Source organism: Diceros bicornis, chromosome 15 (genome assembly GCF_020826845.1).
Source record: "Diceros bicornis minor isolate mBicDic1 chromosome 15, mDicBic1.mat.cur, whole genome shotgun sequence".
In the NCBI taxonomy this organism is placed as follows: Eukaryota; Metazoa; Chordata; class Mammalia; order Perissodactyla; family Rhinocerotidae; genus Diceros; species Diceros bicornis.
In genome coordinates, this window is record NC_080754.1 from 5,223,597 (window position 1) to 5,241,707 (window position 18,111).

Consider the following 18,111-nt stretch of genomic DNA (forward strand, 5'->3'; position numbering starts at 1 on the left):
TCACCCCCACCCCTCACCTTGCCCTAGACAACCACTGTTTTACTTTCTGTCGCTATAGATTAATTTACATTTTCTAGAAATTTATATAAATGAATCATACAGAATGAATTTTTTTTTGTCTGACTTCTTTCACTCTGCCCAGTTATTTTGGATTCATCCATGCTGAAATTGCTGAGTATCCCACAATATGGAGGTACCACAATCTCTTTATCCATTCACCTATTGAGGGACATTTGGGTTGTTTCCAGGTTTTGGCTATTATAAATAAAGTTGCTATATACATCACTAGTCTTTATGTGGACATATTCTCTCAATCTTTAATGGATGGAATGGAAATGTATGTTTAACTTTTTAAGAAACTGTCAAAATGTTTTCCACAGTAGTTGTACTATTTTGCACACTCACCAGCCGTATATGAGAATTCTAGTTGCTCCACGTCCTCACCAACGATTGGTGTGGCCAATCTTTTTAATTTTAACCATTCTAATAGGTATGTAATGGTATCTCATTGTGGTTTTAATTTTCCATTTCCCAAATGATTAACGATATTGAACATCTTTTTAGGTGCTTATTTGCCATCAGTATATCTTTTTTTAAAATGAATTCTGTTCAAATATTTTGCCCATTTGAAAAAGCTGGGTAGTTTATTTTTTATTTTTGAGAGTTCCTTATATATTCTGGATACAAGTCCTTATCAGATACGTGATTAGCAAATATTCTCTCCCAGTATACGGCTTGTCTTTTCATTCTTTTAAGTGTTTTTCAAAGAGCGGAAGTTCTTAATTTTGAAGTCCAACTTACCAATTTTTTATTTTATAGATCATGCTTTTGGCGTACTTAAGATATCTTTACCTAATGCAAAGTCACAAAAGATTTTCTCCTACATATTCTAGAAGTTTTATAGTTTTAGGTTTTATATTTAGGTATTTGATCAATTGTGATTTGATCAAATTTAATTTTTAGGTATTTGATTAATTTTTGTGTATGTTGTGAAGTATGGACAGAGGGGGGTTAAAAAAATTTTTTTTGCACATGAGTACTCAATTGTTCCATCAATTTGTTGAAAACTCTGTCCTTTCTCCGCTGAAGTTTCTTTGCACCTTTGTCAAACGTCAATTAAGCATATACATGTGAACGTATTTCTGAACTTTCTGTTCTCTTTCGTTGATCTATTCCATTATTTTATTTTTAAACACTTTTATGTTTTTAAGCGTAATATACTGTATGTTGATTGTTGAAAAATTGGAAGACAAACGAAAAGAAGATAAAAATCACCCAAAACCCAACTACTTAGACATAAGTGTGATTAATATTTTGGCAATGTTTTTCCAGTCTTTCTTTTATAGGCATTTTTTTTCATTGCTTTCTTTTGGTTAGTATTCATATGATATTTATTTTAGATGCTTTTTGGTAAATAGGATATAGTTGTAAATGCATGTGTGTGCGTGTGTGTGTGTGTGTTTTGTCTACTCTGACAATATGTCTTTTATTTGGAGTGTTTGGTTTAGTATTTTCTACTATCCCATTTCCCCTTCTATTAGCTTGGGAGTTGTAGGTAATGCCTCTGGCGCCTCTGTCACGTTGCCTCAGCCTACTTCAGATTTCTGCTGCGGTTTTAGTAGACAATCCCTTGTGATCGTAGTCTGACCTCAGGGGAACAGCATCTCACCTCAAGCACTCAACGTGCATCAGTTCACTTTTGGCCCCAGGGACTTCTCTGATGCCAAAAGAAGGCAAGTACAGTCTGGAAGAGCAGGGGAGTTAATGCCCTCAGGGGCAACTCTCAACCACAGGAGGAGAGGAGCTGGTGAATAAGTGCTCCAGCCTTCAGGGGGACAATTATGGGAAGCATTCTGTAGGATTCTCAGGTGGTCCCTGTGCATGCTAGTCCCTACTAGCCACAGGGGTGACCTTGGTAACACACCCTATTAATGGCTCTTCCTTCTTCCTTGTCTTGCTCTCTCAGCTCCCTCGCTCCTGCTCCTTGGGATCACCTCGCAGGTGAACTGTCTGCATCCAAGTTCTTACTCCAGGGTCTGATGTTTTTTTGGGGGCGGACCCAAACTAAGACATGTTCCTGGAAATAGAACTGGAAAACTGGTAATTAGGCTGGGCCTCTAGAATCGGATGAGTTGGTGAGATGACAAGGACCCCCCCTGCTGTGGAGAAGGGGCAGGGAACATCTCTGGCACGCTCCAGCATCACAGTTACTCAGTCTTCCCTTTGGCGCGTTGGGGTGAGGTATAAGTGGAAGAGGAGCACTAGGTTGTGCAGTAGGGTCAGCGCTTGCACAGGGTTGGGAGAATAGATTACAAGAATTTTAGAGTCAATGGGCTTTTGCTAATTGCCTTGAAAGCCTCAAAGAGGAGAATGGCAGGCTCAGTTCAGCCAACTTTAAATTCGGTCCAGGCTATGAAGGCCTTAAAGGCAGTGTTTTAAGAGGCCCTCATTTTGCAGGTGTCATCAGATCATGACAAAAATCAAGCCCAAGATTTAGTAGAAAACATAGCAGAGCTGCAAAGGAGACTGAATAAGTAGCCTTGATATGTCTCCTATGCTAAAGCCAGAGCCCTGACCAAGCAGGGGCACTCTGAAACCCGCAATGGAGACATTGGAATAGACGTGCTAGAGAATCTTCAGCTCCCTGATTTCCCCAAACCCTCAGGATTGGCAGAAGCAGTGCCTTTCGTTTGTTAGAGGAGAGTAATCTCACTTTGCCTGGTAACCACGAGGGACCCCCCGAAGCGGCTGCTTCACAGGGTGGTTTGCCCCACTAGAACTCACTGCCTCTAGACTAGTAGCCTAAGTGGAGAAATACAGTTCTGTCCCCAAGATGGAATACCTTGCTTCCCAAAAGATTGGCAGGGCCCAGCTAATCTGAACTAGCGGGAACCAGGAGAGTACTGTGAGCATTGAAGCGCATGTGGTGAAATATGAGACCAGATAGGGAAGAGTTGATGGATGTGGTAGCACTCTTCTGTGACTTAGAAGTTAATGACCTAGCAAGGATACTTGGAGTCTCTCCTAACAGCCTGCTGGAATGACTCCTTAAAGCTTGGGCATGATAAAGATTTATAATAAAAGAGATGGAAATGCCAGAACTGCCTTGACAGAGTATTGAAGAAGAGATCAGAGGGCTCAGGAAGTTGGGAATATTGGAGTGGATTTATTATATGAGACCAGAGGACCCATCCCTCGACTGTATTACCCAGGAGGGCCCAGAGGGCACTCCATTCATTAGGTAATAAAGGATGCACTAGTAGAAGGGTGAGCACTTGGTGTCTTTGAGAAGTAGTGACCATCCACCATAGGCTAAGGTTGATGGTAGGAGATACTGCCATAGTGCTGGGCTCCCTAAAAACAGTGATAAGATTTCAGAATATGAGAGTGCAGAGGGACACTAACCTCAGATGTAAGGTGAATTTAATGACTGTAATGGGAAACAAGGTCAGAGTAGCAACCACAGCCCTTGACTGGCAGGGATCTGTGGTGATGGCTGATAGACCATGGTGTTCCCATCAAGAACTGTGAAGGTTCTGAAATTTATCCTACATGTAAGCTAGCAAGTTAGTCTGCCATGTGTCATGGATGATGACAAAGGACATGAGACTCTTGAGTCAGAGAGAAAGGGCAGTTTATTACTCACAGTAATAGCAGCCACAGTATCAGCATTTGAGCTGGTTCCTACATCCCCAAATCCAACAGGATGAAAGCCAGTTGATGCCTGAACATATAGTGGGTTCCTGAGCTTAGAAAACCCCAATATTTTATAATGTGTTACAAGCAAACCTTTCCAATTTCTGCCCTGGAAGGAGGCATTATCTTTATTATTAAACAAAAATGCCCTCTGCTCTGGAAGGAGGCATTATATCTATTTTCCATGGCTGTTTACTCTATAAACATGCTTGAGAAGATGGTCTGGAACAAAAGCTGTTAGTGCTTCTGCTTATAAGATGTGCTGAAACCTGAGACATCCTTGGAGAATCATCTCCCAAACAATATCATCCCTTGTTTCTATACCACCTTCACTTGGAGCATATTTTTCCATAGGAATGCCACTCCATCAGCCAATCTGATTAATTTGACCAACAGGGGCTGGGACCAAATCCGTTTAATTTGTCTCAGACAGCATTTAATTAAGGCTACCATAAACAGGATTCCAAGCAGCAGCTTTGACCTCAAACCTACCTCCCTTCCTACCCAGGGTCCTGGATTCAACCTGCTGAACAACTCTCATAAATCAGAGTTTATGGGAGTTGTAAACCAACTCCTCAAATCAGAGTCTCCCTTAGAAAGTGAAGCGGCTTTCTCTTTAAGTTTCTGGGTTGACCTTTCCAGTTGGCCCAAGGCAATACTCCAGATTCATCATTATTTGTGACTGTACAGACTTTGCCTTGGCCAGTAAGGAGATAGTCTATCATCTTTAACCATACTGACCACTGACTCGAGGCTGACCTGAATGCCTTCCAGGACCAAGGTGGTGTCATCATTCACTTCAGCTAAAGTAAAGGGTAAATTTTGCACCATCTTTTCTAATTGGATGACTCCTGAGTAGGGAAAACTGCCAGCAGGGTTGCATAAGTAATGAGTCACTTATCCCTCTGGGAAGCTTCTCCAAGTAACCAAGTAGTATTGTTTTTGAGAGATCTCCTCAGTGGTCTGAGAGTTACATGATCTGCTGTGGTATTTGTTTAAACATTTGTAGGTCTCTTATGACCATTCCTAAGATGCAGCTCACTGTGTTTTTGGGAAAAAGGCAAGTTAATGCCTGGCTTCCACCTCAAGAAGTACAGTTCTGGGGATGCACATGGTGTCCCTGGAAAGACCAGGGTTGTTGACAATTGTTGGGACCGCTCAGGGGAGTCTGCATCAGAGAATGGACAGTGCCTCCAAGGTGGCCTCCTGGTTAGTTGGTAAGCATTAGGGTTCCTAGCTAAGGTAGAACAACTGAGGCCAGTCCCTCAAATAGTCTTTCCAACCTGTCCTGTTTGTCCGTGCTACTAGACGAGTGGCATTTCTTCCTCCCATGGGATGACTGAAATGGGAGTGAAGAAAACATTCAGAGATGTTGGCAGGTGTTCTCTGGGCAAGAAGTAGAAGCTGAAGTCATCCTTGCTGTTTCCAAGGGACTTTTTGGCAAGGTTAAGGGGAACGGCTATTAAATCGTGCTCAGAGTTGTCTGACAGGGGATGACAGACCCACAGTGTCATCTAAAACGCTGGCGACAGTTTGGGAGAGTTGCATCAAGGCGTCTTCTCTGGGGAAAAAGCCTGCAGGGGCGGTTCTGAAGGACGAAGTATAATTCTGTCCCCCTACTTTTCCATATGTCCCGGGGTTCACAGTATCCCTCCTCAGATGCCAGGTTGTTGCTCTGCCTTCACCTTTACAAAACCAGTGTGTCCATTCGAGTAGCTAAAACCTCACCTCTTCCCCAGTCATACCCTAGTCACACTCACATCTTTTGTTCAGAGGAACAAAGCAGAGTTTTATAAAACTTACAGAGATCCTGTATGTCCCTCGCTTGGGCCTGCACAGGCTACTGTAGGAGGACTCGGTGAGCACTGTACTCAACCGAGTGTTCATTTTCCTTAGGATCTAGGACCATGTCAATCCAACAAGAGAATGCAGGCAGCTCAACCAGAACTAAGTTTGAATCCTCTAGGCCCTCTTTGTCTTTTTTTTTGTGTGTGAGGAAGATCAGCCCTGAGCTAACATCCATGTCAATTCTCCTCTTTTTGCTGAGGAAGACTGGCCCTGAGCTAACATCTATTGCCAATCCTCCTCCTTTTGTTTTTTCCCCTTTTCCTCCCCAAAGCCCCAGTAGATAGTTGTATGTCATAGTTGCACATCTTTCCAATTGCTGTATGTGGGATGCCGCCTCAGCATGGCAGGACAAGCGGTGCGTTGGTGCGCACCTGGGATCCGAACCCGGGCCGCCAGTAGCCACTTAACTGCTAAGCCACAGGGCCAGCCCCCTCTAGGCCCTCTTTGGGCCAGGCTGCTGCCTGGAGGGTATGACCCCCAGCTGGCCTAGTGTGGTCATTAGGGGGAGAGAATGAAACTCATGCCCGAGAATGGTCAGGGCAGAATTCCAAATTTCTGAAATACTTCTGTAGAACCCTCCACATCTTTCATCCAGAACATGACCCAGAAAGCCGCTGAGAGGACATGATCCCTTTCAGGAGAGGGCTGCATCCAGGGACCAAACCTCTGTCCTAAGTCGTGTGGACCAGCAGGTGGTGAGGGAGACAGAGTCAGAAACCTTTTTTTTAATTAAACCTTTTATTCTGAGATAATTGTAGATGCACATACAGTTGTGAGAAATAATACAGAGAGAACTCATGTACCCTTTAACCGGTTTTTCCCCAGTGGCAACATTTTGCAAAATCATAGTACAATATCCCACCAATATCCCGTGGAGACAGACAAGCTACAGACATCTCCATCACCACAAGAACCCCTCATGTTGTCCTTTTACAGCCACACTCACTTTGATTTTTTGTCTTTTTAGGCCCCCCTTTCTGGTCCTTTGGCGAGAGAGAACAGGCTTTTATTGGGCTCCAAGTCTGGGTCAATGAGACCAAAAGAAACTCAGGGAACTCCCCATCATGTCATTCCTTGGGTCCTTAGATTCCTAGCCCATCTGCCTTCTTCTTTCAACCTTTCAAAGACTTCTTATGTTTGTTTATATATAAAGTCAGGATCTTTAGCTGTACTAGCAGGAGAAATAGGGAAAATTATGTCTACTCCATCTTCTTACAAGCAGAGGCCCCCAGAATTCTTTTTTAGTAGATTTTTGAGGAAGCTGTTCCAATGGTCAATAATATCAGAGGCCTGAAAATGGTAATGAGTGTTGGAAGGTTGATCATAAACTGACTATCAGCCCATTGTTGAGTAGCTTTTTTGATAAAAGGTGCACCATTGTCACATTACAAATGTTCTAGAAAATCAAATTCATAATTAATTTCAAGGGCCAATCCTCCTTTGTGGGTTTCCTTGACTGCCAGAGGGATTGAATGTTGTTAATCCACTCACATATTCTACTTGGTGAGCAGGGCCCTGGATTTTTGGAGGGCTTGTGGAGGTATGATAGCACTGCAGTCAGGGTGATAGAGACCGACGTGTCTGACGAGCCCATTGTGGCAGACAGACTCTCAGGTGGCCCTCCATGATCTTCACCTCCTGGCTTTTAGGAAATGTAGAACCTGAGACTACATTCTGGGAGGTAAGGGCAACTGCTGGCTGACATTCCTAAGAAACTGGGGACTTAGCCCTACAGCTGCGCAGAAATGAATCCTGCCAACGATCTGAGGGAGCTTGGAAGCAGATTCTTCCCCATTTGAGCCTCCAGATGAGAATGCAGGCTGACAGACACCTTGATTGCAGCCTTGTGAGACCCTGAGCAGAGGATCCTGTTAAGCCGTGCCTGGACTGCTGACCCTTAGAAACTGTGCAATAATACATGCGTGATGTTTCAACCTATTAAATTTGTGGTAATCTGTTACACAGCAATAGAAAACAAATACCAACCAAGAGCACATCCTCTATGTAGTGAAAGCTTTGGACCTCAGAAGGTAGAGGCACTCACAGTAAATTCTGACCCACCCCCTCCTGGCAAAAGGCAGGTATGCTTATGTACCCATGAGGCGGTACTGCAAACATAGTGGAGACCTTGGCAGCATGCTGGGATAGGCTTCCCATCTGAAGAGCATCGGTAGCCTCATCTGAAAATGGAGATAATTATGTCTACTTCATAGGTGGTTGGAAGAATTAAATATGATAATGCAGGTAAAGGCCGGCACCTTTCACGGTGTGTGGCCCAATGAGTGTAGCTCCTGACATCTTAATATTTCAAATGAGGTCACATTTCTGTCAACATCCTCAAATTATAATGGCAATTATTTGCAGGACCCCCCCCCCCCAACTAATCAACCAAGCAGTCAACCCTTCAAAGATTTCCCCGGGGTGAGAGCCTCGTTTGGTGCAGTCCTGTCTAAATTCTCACAGAACCAAGCAACGGTCTCCTTTTCCTACAGCTGCCACCACCCAACAAAAAACTCGAAACCAACCGAGTGTTCCAAAGCGCTCCTGTGATCACCCCCGGGCTTCTCCACAGAAACCACCACCTTTCTGGTTAACAAGAACTTCAACGAAGGATTCGCTAGGATTTTTCCGCCAACAAGAGCATACTGTCCCCATGGAGCAGGCTCTTGAATTTTATTGCTCTCTCCCCCGAGAAAGTGGAGACAGTGACGTCCCGAGGCGCGGCATGAAGGCCCTTTGGGGGCGTGGGCATCCCGGAGCCCCAGTCCCTTCCACTCGGAAACGCGGGGACTAAGCGAGCGCCGAGCGCGCCTTCATTTCACCCCAAGAGCAGATTGAAATCATCGTGTTTAAACAAAGCAGCCTAACAGGCTAACAGGATGGGCACAACAGGGGCCAGGCAGGGGCAAGCCCTGGAGCGGGGACCCCTCTCGCCCGGCCCCTCCCGCCGCGCCGAGTGCCACATCAGCGCCGCGCTTCCAGGTTCCTTCCGAGGACGCAGGAGCGGGCGGCGAGCGGGGCGGGCCCGAGGCCGAGGAGTGGCGGGCCGGCCGGCCAATCGGAGGCCGGCGAGCAGCCGCGGCCACCAATGAGCTGCGGCTTCGGGATGCCGCGGGCCGGAGCTGGGTGCCCGCGGGGGACCAGATGAGGCACATCTGGACAGCTGCGCCCAAGGACTGTGCGGCCCCTCGCGGCCCGACGTCAGCTGGGCACGTCCCCCACGTCCTCTCGCTCCAGCCACTTCTTATTTATTCGTTTTCCCAAAGAAGCAGCCAAGGATCCAAGCCTAAAACTTTGTTCCCGCTAAAGCGGGGTGGGCCTGATCCTACCCAACACAGTGTAATTTTCATGAGACTTTGGGATCAAAAGAACAGAAGCAGCAACAACAAAAGCCCAGCCGCTGTCTGATTTAAAACTGGCAAAGTGGCAAAAATAAAGTGTTGAGTAGACAGACTGAGTTGGGTAAGTTGGATACGCGCTGGATGTGCATTTCTCCCGCTGTGATCTCTTTGCCTTCTCGCTAGCCTTCTCTTCATCAAGGGGAGACAAACATGGTTTGCTGCCACAGACTCACAGACCCTCGGCTTCCTTTTCTTCTGCTTTGCTAACATTTGAGTTTAATTGAATTTTTGGGTCATCTGTATGCTGTTTTTAAATTTCCTGGGAACAGAAATTTAGCCGGTATCCTGTTGTAAGCCTCTCCTAACTTCAAAGTTGAACCTACTGATACATTTATTTTTCTATTTTCTTTCTGTGATAGCAGAGTATACATTTGTAAAGCTATCCATCCCCCAATCCCCGACTGTGTTGATAAAAGATGGAGAAAATGTTCTGGCTTATTTAGAATTAACAAAGCTTTTGCTTCGGTTAATAGGATGTGTAGTATTAAATTATTTAAAACTTGACTTATGTAGGTAGTTTCTGTTTCACTTACATTTGAATGCAGTTGTAACTCAGATATATCTTTTCTGTCTTCTCCTATTCGTAGTGGGAGGCCCAATTCCTTTACGATTGTTAAAAAACACGTTCAACATGGGCCAGACCTCTGTGTGCATCAATAGCTGTATAGTTGTATGTGAATCCCATAATTCTATCAAAATCACACTCGGAGTGATCGTTAGATGTTGATGTCTGCAGATGGTTCTGGTCTCTGGTTCAGGATTGAGAAATGGAAATGATGGTGAATACTGAGCCAGGTGAACGGCATGAGGCCCATTCCATTGGAACATCTGTAATTCTCTCTGTTTGAGCCATGTTTTGGGTTTGAGACTTTGTCATATGTTATTTACTGTCATGGCAGACCTGGCCAGAACTGGTCTTTGATTTCCGGCTCATAAAGCAGTAGGTGGGAATTTGGTGCCATAACTGGAAGTTGCAGAGCGGGTTTAGATCTGGGAAGGTAATGCATACAGCGGGTGGAACAGCCGAAGTGGTTTTCAGGGATGCAAGGTTAGTAGGAACAGTGTTGTAGAGAAACAGTATGAAGAGCCAGCTGGACTGGTTCAATTCACAACCGAACTGTGTGACCTTGGGCAAGTTACTTAGCCCATCCATGCCTTGGCTTCCTCCTCTGTAACGTGGAGATAGTGGTCCCTACCTCCTGGGGTTGTGTTGAGGACTAGGGGAGTTAACATGTGTTAAACACTTAGAATTGTGCTGGCACTTAGTAAGTCGGTGCTGTTGTATGCATCCTTCATTGCCTTCCTTCTCAGCTTCCCTTCTGCTGTCAGTTTTCCCAGCCACCATTCTGATCGTCTGCGCTAGCAACTGGTTTCCTGAGTCCCGACCATTTGTCAGACACACAATGTATAAGGCCGTAAAGGAGAGAGAGTCTTGAGAGAAGAGTGAGGTAGAATTTATCAAGCACCTCAGAAAGATCTAGAAGGTTCTAAGATTGCAGAAGGTAAGAGGACTTCTTATTGTAGGATGGCTTCATGGCAGGGTTGGCATTTGGGAAAGGATTTTTTTTTCTTTTGCTGAGGAAGATTCACCTTGAGCTAACATCTGTGCCAGTCTTCCTCTATTTTGTATGTGATCCGCTGTCACAGCATGGCTGCCAATGAGTGGTATGTGGGTCTATGCCTGGGAACTGAACCTGGGCAGCCAAAGCAGAGTGTGCTGAACTTAAACACTAGGCCACGGGGCTGGCCCCTCTGGGAAAGGATTTTGTCAGAGTTTGGTTGAGGGGAAAGTGATCACAGAACAGCAGGTGGCAGGCATTCTAGGAGGAAGGGAAGGCATGGGCAAAAGCCTCCAGGCTGGAAAGGGTGGGTCTATCCTGGGGACACTGGGTCATGATGCAGGATAATCTGGGAGAGGTTAGTGGGTGGGAAGGTGGGAGAGATAAGAGAGGATGGCATGGAGAGCTGATGGGGATGTGGGGGACAGGGTGCTGAACTGGCAGCAGTTACACAGTGGAGGTGTTTCTGGAATGATCCATCTCTGAGGTCCAGTCTTCACCTCTTGCCCAGCATACCCTTGCCATCTGCTCCACTGCTTCTGTGGCCTCCCTTCTGGGCCTACAGGCTGTGGGAAGGGCTCAGCAGTGAGTCTGTGCCTCACTTTTGGACTCACTTTTTGGGGCCTGTCTTGGAGCTCTGCTGACGTGGTCTGGCATTCTGGCCTGTGACCCAGGCTACTTTCCAGAAAGAGGCCCTAAAATCTTTGACGTGGGTGTGATTGTTGCACCCCTCCTCCACCCCCATATACACACAGTGTGTGCAGAATAGCTTTCTCATCCTGCCGAGAGCATCATCTATCCACGTGTTCATACTTACAACTTTATAATTTACAATTATTGAAGTAGATAAGGCCTGTAATGTGCACCTAAGTAGAGAGTCAGTTTGGAGATCTCTTGCTTTCTCTTCCTCGAGGGCATCATTCTGTGTCAGAGAGAACCTGAGTCTGGCCCGGGGCTGCCGCTGACCACCTTTGCGACTTTGGGCAGGACATCGAGCCATTATGGCCCTCTCTGTGCCGTCATCTGTAAAATGATCTCCCAGGGCCCTTCTCCTCTGGATGATCTTTTATTCTTCTCCCTCCTCCCTGGAGCAGTTGCTTGTAGATGCCCATCTGATCCTCTATGGCTAACATTTTCTGACCACCCCATACATGGTAAACATTGTTCGGAGTGCTCATGTAAGTCTCTCAGCAACCCTGGGAGGGTTGGTACCTATTAACTGAGGAGATAGAGGCACAGGCAGAATAAGAAACTTGCCCAAGGTCACTCAGTGAACAAACAGCTAATGCAGACCGAGACAGTGTAACTCCAGAGCCCAAGCCTTAACCACTAGTCCACACTGCCTTAGGTGCAATACAGGTCTTTCTTGTTGTTGTTGCTGGTGGTCAAAAAGTCCATGAAAGGAGGATCACTGGAGTGGGAGGGAGCATTTGGAGGAAGCAAGTTTGTAAAGTTTCCCTGGAGGGGCCAGAACACCAACATGAGTTTTGTCTATGGGATATGCTGCGCCTCGAGACAGGGGATGTTTTATTTGTTTACTGGATGGAGCTCAATGCAGACGAGCACTCTGTCTTTTCATCTTATTTGAACAGAGCCACCATAGTCCCTGGACTTATAGTAGACACCCAATAACTGTCAGTTGAATGATTGTCTCCTTTGAAAAATGGAAACAGAGTGTATGGGAGTCAAAAGTCATGGTTTCCCCTTTGCTTTCTTCTCGTTCGGCCACGCTCCCCAGAGGTAACCTTTGCTAATAGTTTGGTCTGTATCCTTCCAATCCTTCTCCAAGAGTCTACTCACTGGTATAGATCTAAACATAAATATAATTTAGACATATAAATGGGACCGCAGTATTTTTATTTTAAAAAATATAGAAACTGAAACGTTCCAAGCCTTGTGGAAAAATAGAGCAGATGCCAGGTAAACAGTCTACTCCTATTTCTTGGGCATCCTGGTTTCTTGTCTTATTTCTGGGATGCTGTGGTTTTGGGATAAGAACGTCTCACGGTGAAGGTCAATGTAGGGCTGTTTTAGGTGTCCCGTTATTAGTCATACCCAATCTGGATTTGACATCTCTTTGGGACTTCTTTAAATTTTTTATGTGTTGAATCAACTTTAAAATATTATTTGAAAAATATTTTAATTTGCTTTTTACCTCATTACCTTAATGTAAAAGGTCTTTTCAGTATAGCACCCTGACTAAGCACAGACTTTGGAGTCAGACTGTGAGGTTTCAACCCCAGACCTTCTTCTTACTGGTGTACGATGAGCAAGTTGCTTTCTCTAGGAGGCTTTATCATCTATAAAATGGGGATATCGATAGTCATTAGATGAGAAAATCAATATAAAGCATTTAGTATTGTGTCTGCAACATAGTAAAGCCTATACATGTAAGCAATTCATTTATTTATTGTGTTAAAATAAAAGTAACATAAAATTTTCCATTTTAACAACTTCTAAGTGTATAGTTCAGCGGCATTAAGTACATTCACACTGTGGTGCAACCACCACTGTCCATCTCCAGAACTTTTTCATCAAACTGAAATTCCGTACCCATTAAACAATAACTCTCTATTACTTCCCCCCACCACCTCTGGCAACCGTTCTACTTTCTGTCTCTGTGAATTTGCCTACTCTAGGTACCTCATGTAAGTGGGATTATACAGTATTTTCCCATTTATGTCTGGCTTATCTCGCTTAGCCTAATGTCTTCAAGGTTCATCCGTATAGTAGCACGTCAGAATTTCATCCCTTTTTAAGGTTGACTAATATTCCATCGTAAGTGTATACTACGTTTTGTTTATCCATTCATCTGTTGATGAACATTTGGGTTGATTCCATCTGTGATGGTTAATTTTTTGTGTCAACTTGGCTAGGCCACAGTACCCAGATATTTGGTCAAACGTTATTCTAGATATTTCTGTGAAGGTATTTTTTAGATGAGAGTAACATTTAAAAGACATTTTTTTTTTTGGTGAGGAAGATTAGCCCTAAGCTAAAAGCTCTTGCCAATCCTCTTCTTTTTGCTTGAGGAAGATTCTCCCTGAGCCAACATCTGTGCCAGTCTTCCTCTATTTTGTATGTGGGATGCCACCGCAGCATGGATTGATGAGTGGTGTGTAGGTCCACGCCCAGGATCCAAACCTGTGAACCCCGGGCCCCCGAAGCAGAGAGTACAAACTTAACCAGTACACCACCAGGCTGGCCCCTGAGAGTAACATTTAAATTGGTAGACTTTGAGTAAAGCAGATTACCCTCCATAATGTGAGTGGGCCTCATCCAATCATTTGAAAGTCTTGATCGAAAAAGACTGATCTCCCTTGAAGAGGAGAGAATTCTGCCAGCAGACTGCCTTTGGACTCAAACTACAGCAGCAGCTCTTCCCTGGGTTTCCAGCCTGCTGGTGTACCCTGAAGATTTTGGACTTGCTAGCCTCCAGGAGATATATATATATATATCCCATTGGTGCTATTTCTCTGGAGAACCCTGACTTATATACCATCTTTTGGCTGTTGTGAATAATGCTGCTATGAACACTGGTGTACGAATGTCTCTTGGGGGTTCCTTTTTTCAATTCTTTTGGGTGTATACTCAGAAGTGGAATTGCAGGATCACAAAGTAACTCAATGTTTCATTTTTTGAGAAAACGCCATGCTGTTTTCCACAGCAGCTGCACTATTTTATATTTCCATCAGCAATGCACAGGGGTTCCAATTTCTCCACATCCTCACTAACATTATTATTTTTAAATAATAGCCATTCTAACAGGTGTGAGGTGATGTCTCATTGTGGTTTTGATTTGCATTTCCCTAATGATTAGTGATGTTGAGCATCTTTTTGTGTATTTATTGGCCATTTGTATATCTTCTTTGGAGAAATGTCTATTCAGGTCCTTTGCTCAGTTTTTTTTTTTTAATCATTTCCGACTTTATTGTTTTTTTATTTTATTTTTTTGTGAGGAGGACTAGCCCTGAACTAACATCCGATGCCAATCCTCCCCCCTACTTTTTTTTTCTTGAGGAAGATTGGCCGTGAACTAACATCCGTGCCCATCTTCCTCTACTTTATATGGGACGCCGCCACAGCTTGGCTTAGCAAGCCGTGTGTTGGTGCGCACCCAGGATCCAAACCCGCGAACCCTGGGCTGCCGCAGGGAGCACACGCACTTAACTGCTTGCGCCACCCGGCCGGCCCCAGCCTTTGCTCATTTTTGTCAGGCTTTTTTGTTGTTGTTGTTGTTGACATTTGTTGTAGAAGTCTTTAAATATACTCTCGATATTAACTATTTATCAGGTATTGATTTGCAGCTGTTTTCTCTCATTCCCTGGGTTGCCTTTTCACTCTGGTGATAGCGTCCTTTGATGCACAAAAGGTTTTAATTTTGATGTAGTCCAATTAACCTATTTTTTCTTTTGTTGCCTTTGGTTTTTGTGTCATATTGAAGAAATCATTGCCAAATCAAATGTTGTAAAGATTTTCTTCTGTGTTTTCTTTGAGTAGCTTTATAGTTTTAGTTCTGACATTTAGGTCTTTGATCCATTTTGAGTTAATTTTTGTATATGATGGAGGTAAGGGTCCAACTTTATTCTTTTGCATGAGGATATCTAAGCAATTCACTTACCAATCGTTATAATGTTCGTCTCTACATAAACATTATTAGCATAGATATAGCCATAGTATAAAAATATTGATTCATTCTTATGTTGTTCATTAAATTGTGTCTAAAGTGCTAATTTTTTCCTCATAGAATTATTCAAAATTTCTACTCTTTGTAACTTTTAATGTTTCCAAGGAAGAAAGATTATTCCTGTGGTGAAAGGGCATTGGTTGCTGAGAGCTATTCTTCCTTCCTTCCTTCCTTCCTGCGTTCTCTCTCTCTCTCTTTCTCTTTCTTTCTTTTTACCTAACCCTTCTTATTCTTTTTGGCTTTTAGAATTAAAAAAGTAATCTATGTATGTTGAAAAAACTGCCACAGAGTGTTTAGAGTCAAAAGTAGTGGTTTCCCCTTCACTTACCTGCTTTCTTCCCATTTGACCACCCTTTCCAGAGGTGACCTTTGTTAATAGTTTGGTCTGTATTCTTCCAGCCCTTCTCCAACAGTCCACTCACAGGTATAAATACAATTTTAAAGTATAAATGAGACCATATTCTATTCGTTGTTCTGCCTTTGCTTTTTTTAACTCAACAATATATATACACATTCACATATATACACATATACACGTATCATATATACATCTCAATTTGTCAGTTGAGACATACAGATCTTTATGAGCATGTTTTGTCATAAAGAACAGACAGTGGAGCTCAAATGGAAGAATGTTCTTTTTCTATAGAAGACCAAGTCACTTACAGTAACAGTGGCGTTGGGCTAAGCTTGTCCAATCAGGCTTGTTTGCGTTGTTCCCTCTCTCTGGACTGTTGGCTTCTCTCTGTGAGCCATCTGCCTGTTTCCAGTCTCCTCTGGCTCTCGGAGCTCCTGCCAACAACTCTGACTCTCGGCTACCTCGGTGAAGCCTTGGAAGATGAGTCCTTTCTCCCATCCACCTGCCACCTCTCGGACCACCCTGGGCTCCTCAGGTGCTATCAACTCTCCTAAAGTGGAAAAAGGTCCAGAGGCAAATGCCCCCTTCCTTCCTTGCTGTCCAGTGCAAAGGTTGCTATCTTCTGTGGCTTCATTTATTTCTCCCTCGTTAAAAATGACCAGCATTTTCCATGGCAAGGAAGTGAGTGGTGTGTCGGCATCTTTCTCCATGGTGCCTGAAATTCTATAGCTTCTAAAAATATATACGTTATTTTATTGAATTCCCTTTAATAGAAGAGAAAATTGATTTTTAGAAAAGTAATATCATACACCTAAGGAAACTGATGTTCAGAAATGTAAATTTTTGCTATTTGTCTAGTAAGTGAGGAATATGAAAATTCATCTGACTTTAGTACTCTTTTCATTAAACATCCCAGCTGCTTCCGAAAGGCAGCACAGTGCCCTTGAGGATTCTAGAGTCTGGTACTGTGGTACATACCTCCAGCTGTGCAGCTCAGTCACCTGGGAGCAATTAAAAATATGCCTGCTCTCTTCCTGCCCCTGGAGATTCTTTTTCAGCAGGTGTGGAAGAAGGCCAGGCATCTCCAAAAAGCTCCCCGGAGCGATCTGAAGCTTGGCCGAGGTTGAGAACCACTAGTCTAGGGGGAAGAGTTTCCCAGCCAAAGGTAACAGGCCTCACCAGTAGGTGAGGGGGTCCTTCATTCCCAACGCTCAGAACCGGCCCGAGCTGTCACAGTTGGAGAATAGCTCTTCATAAGGACATAATGACAAAACATGTAGGGTGACGGATGTCAACTAGACTTATTGTGGTGATCATTTTGCAATATGTACATATATCGAGTCATCATGTTGTATACCTGGAACTAATGTTTTATGCCAATTACATCTCAATAAAAAGAGGCAAATAAATTGGATGACAAGAACCTCTTTTTCTTGGGAATGTTTGCAGGGGTTCTCTTTTCATCTTGTGGCCTTGTTCCCATGAAAACTCTCTTCTTTAACTAAGCTGAAAGGTGAATTCTTTCTCACCAAATTATGTAGAGCTCTCACTATCTTCACGTTTCTCAGTGCCAGAGTTCCCTCAGTGCTCGAGTTATTTCCTGGTAGTAACTTAGGTGTTTAGGAAGCATCTGAATGCCCTCCTAACGACCGGAAAGTATAAATAGTCCAGTTTCTGACTTGAGTCAACTACCCGGATAGCCAAATAGACCCAGTTCCTTGTGCAGAGAGACCGTGTCTATCCCTGGCCCAGGGTCTACCATCAATTACATTTTCAGTAAAAAGCACTATATTTAATTTGTCATAAATTTAATAGAAGAAAAAGATACCAAAGTGAAATGTAAGGAATTTCTGAATTTCAGGTTAATATTTCTTTTTTTAAACAATTATTTTATTGAGGTGATATTGGTTTACAACATTGTGTAAATTTTAGGTGTACATCACTATATTTCAGTTTCTGTATAGACTGCGTTGTGTTCACCACCAACAGTCTAGTTTTTATCCATCACCATACATATGTGCCACTTACCCCTTTCGCCCTCCCCTCATCCTTCTCTCTTCTGGTAACTACTAATCTATTCTCCTTATCTATGTGTTTGTCTGTTCCTCTTCCACATATGAGTGCAATCATATGGTATTTGTCGTTCTCTGTCTGACTTATTTCACTCAGCATAACACCCTCAAGGTCCATCCGTGTTGTTGCAAATGGCGCAATTTTTGTCTTTTTTATGGCTGAGTAGTATTCCATTGTATACATATACCACATTTTCTTTATCCATTCATCCGTTGATGGGCACTTGGGTTGCTTTCACATCTTGGCTATTGTGAATAATGCTGTAATGAACATAGGGATGCATCTATCTTTCTGAATTATTGATTTTCTGTTATTTGGATAAATACCCAGTAGTGGAATAGCTGGATCACATCATATTTCTATTTTGAGAAATCTCCATACTGTTTTCCATAGTGGCTGTACCAGTTTACATTCCCACCAGCAGTGTGTGAGGGTTCCCTTTTTTCCACATCCTCTCCAACACTTGTTATTTCTTGTTTTGTTAATTAT

At 43.7% G+C, this 18,111-nt stretch overlaps 1 protein-coding gene across 2 annotated transcripts in view; it reads left to right on the forward strand.

The window, feature by feature from the left end:
* Positions 1-8,712: 8,712 nt before the first annotated feature.
* The window catches only part of TMEM45A (transmembrane protein 45A), a 70,818-nt gene continuing 61,419 nt past the window's right edge, over positions 8,713-18,111 (forward strand). The window contains exon 1 of one of the 2 annotated variants that reach the window (XM_058555517.1): positions 8,713-9,006. The gene's annotated coding sequence lies outside the window, so the exon portion shown is untranslated. Of the gene's footprint in view, positions 9,007-10,282; positions 10,448-18,111 lie in introns of those variants that run through there. The other variant, XM_058555518.1, reaches the window with a different exon arrangement.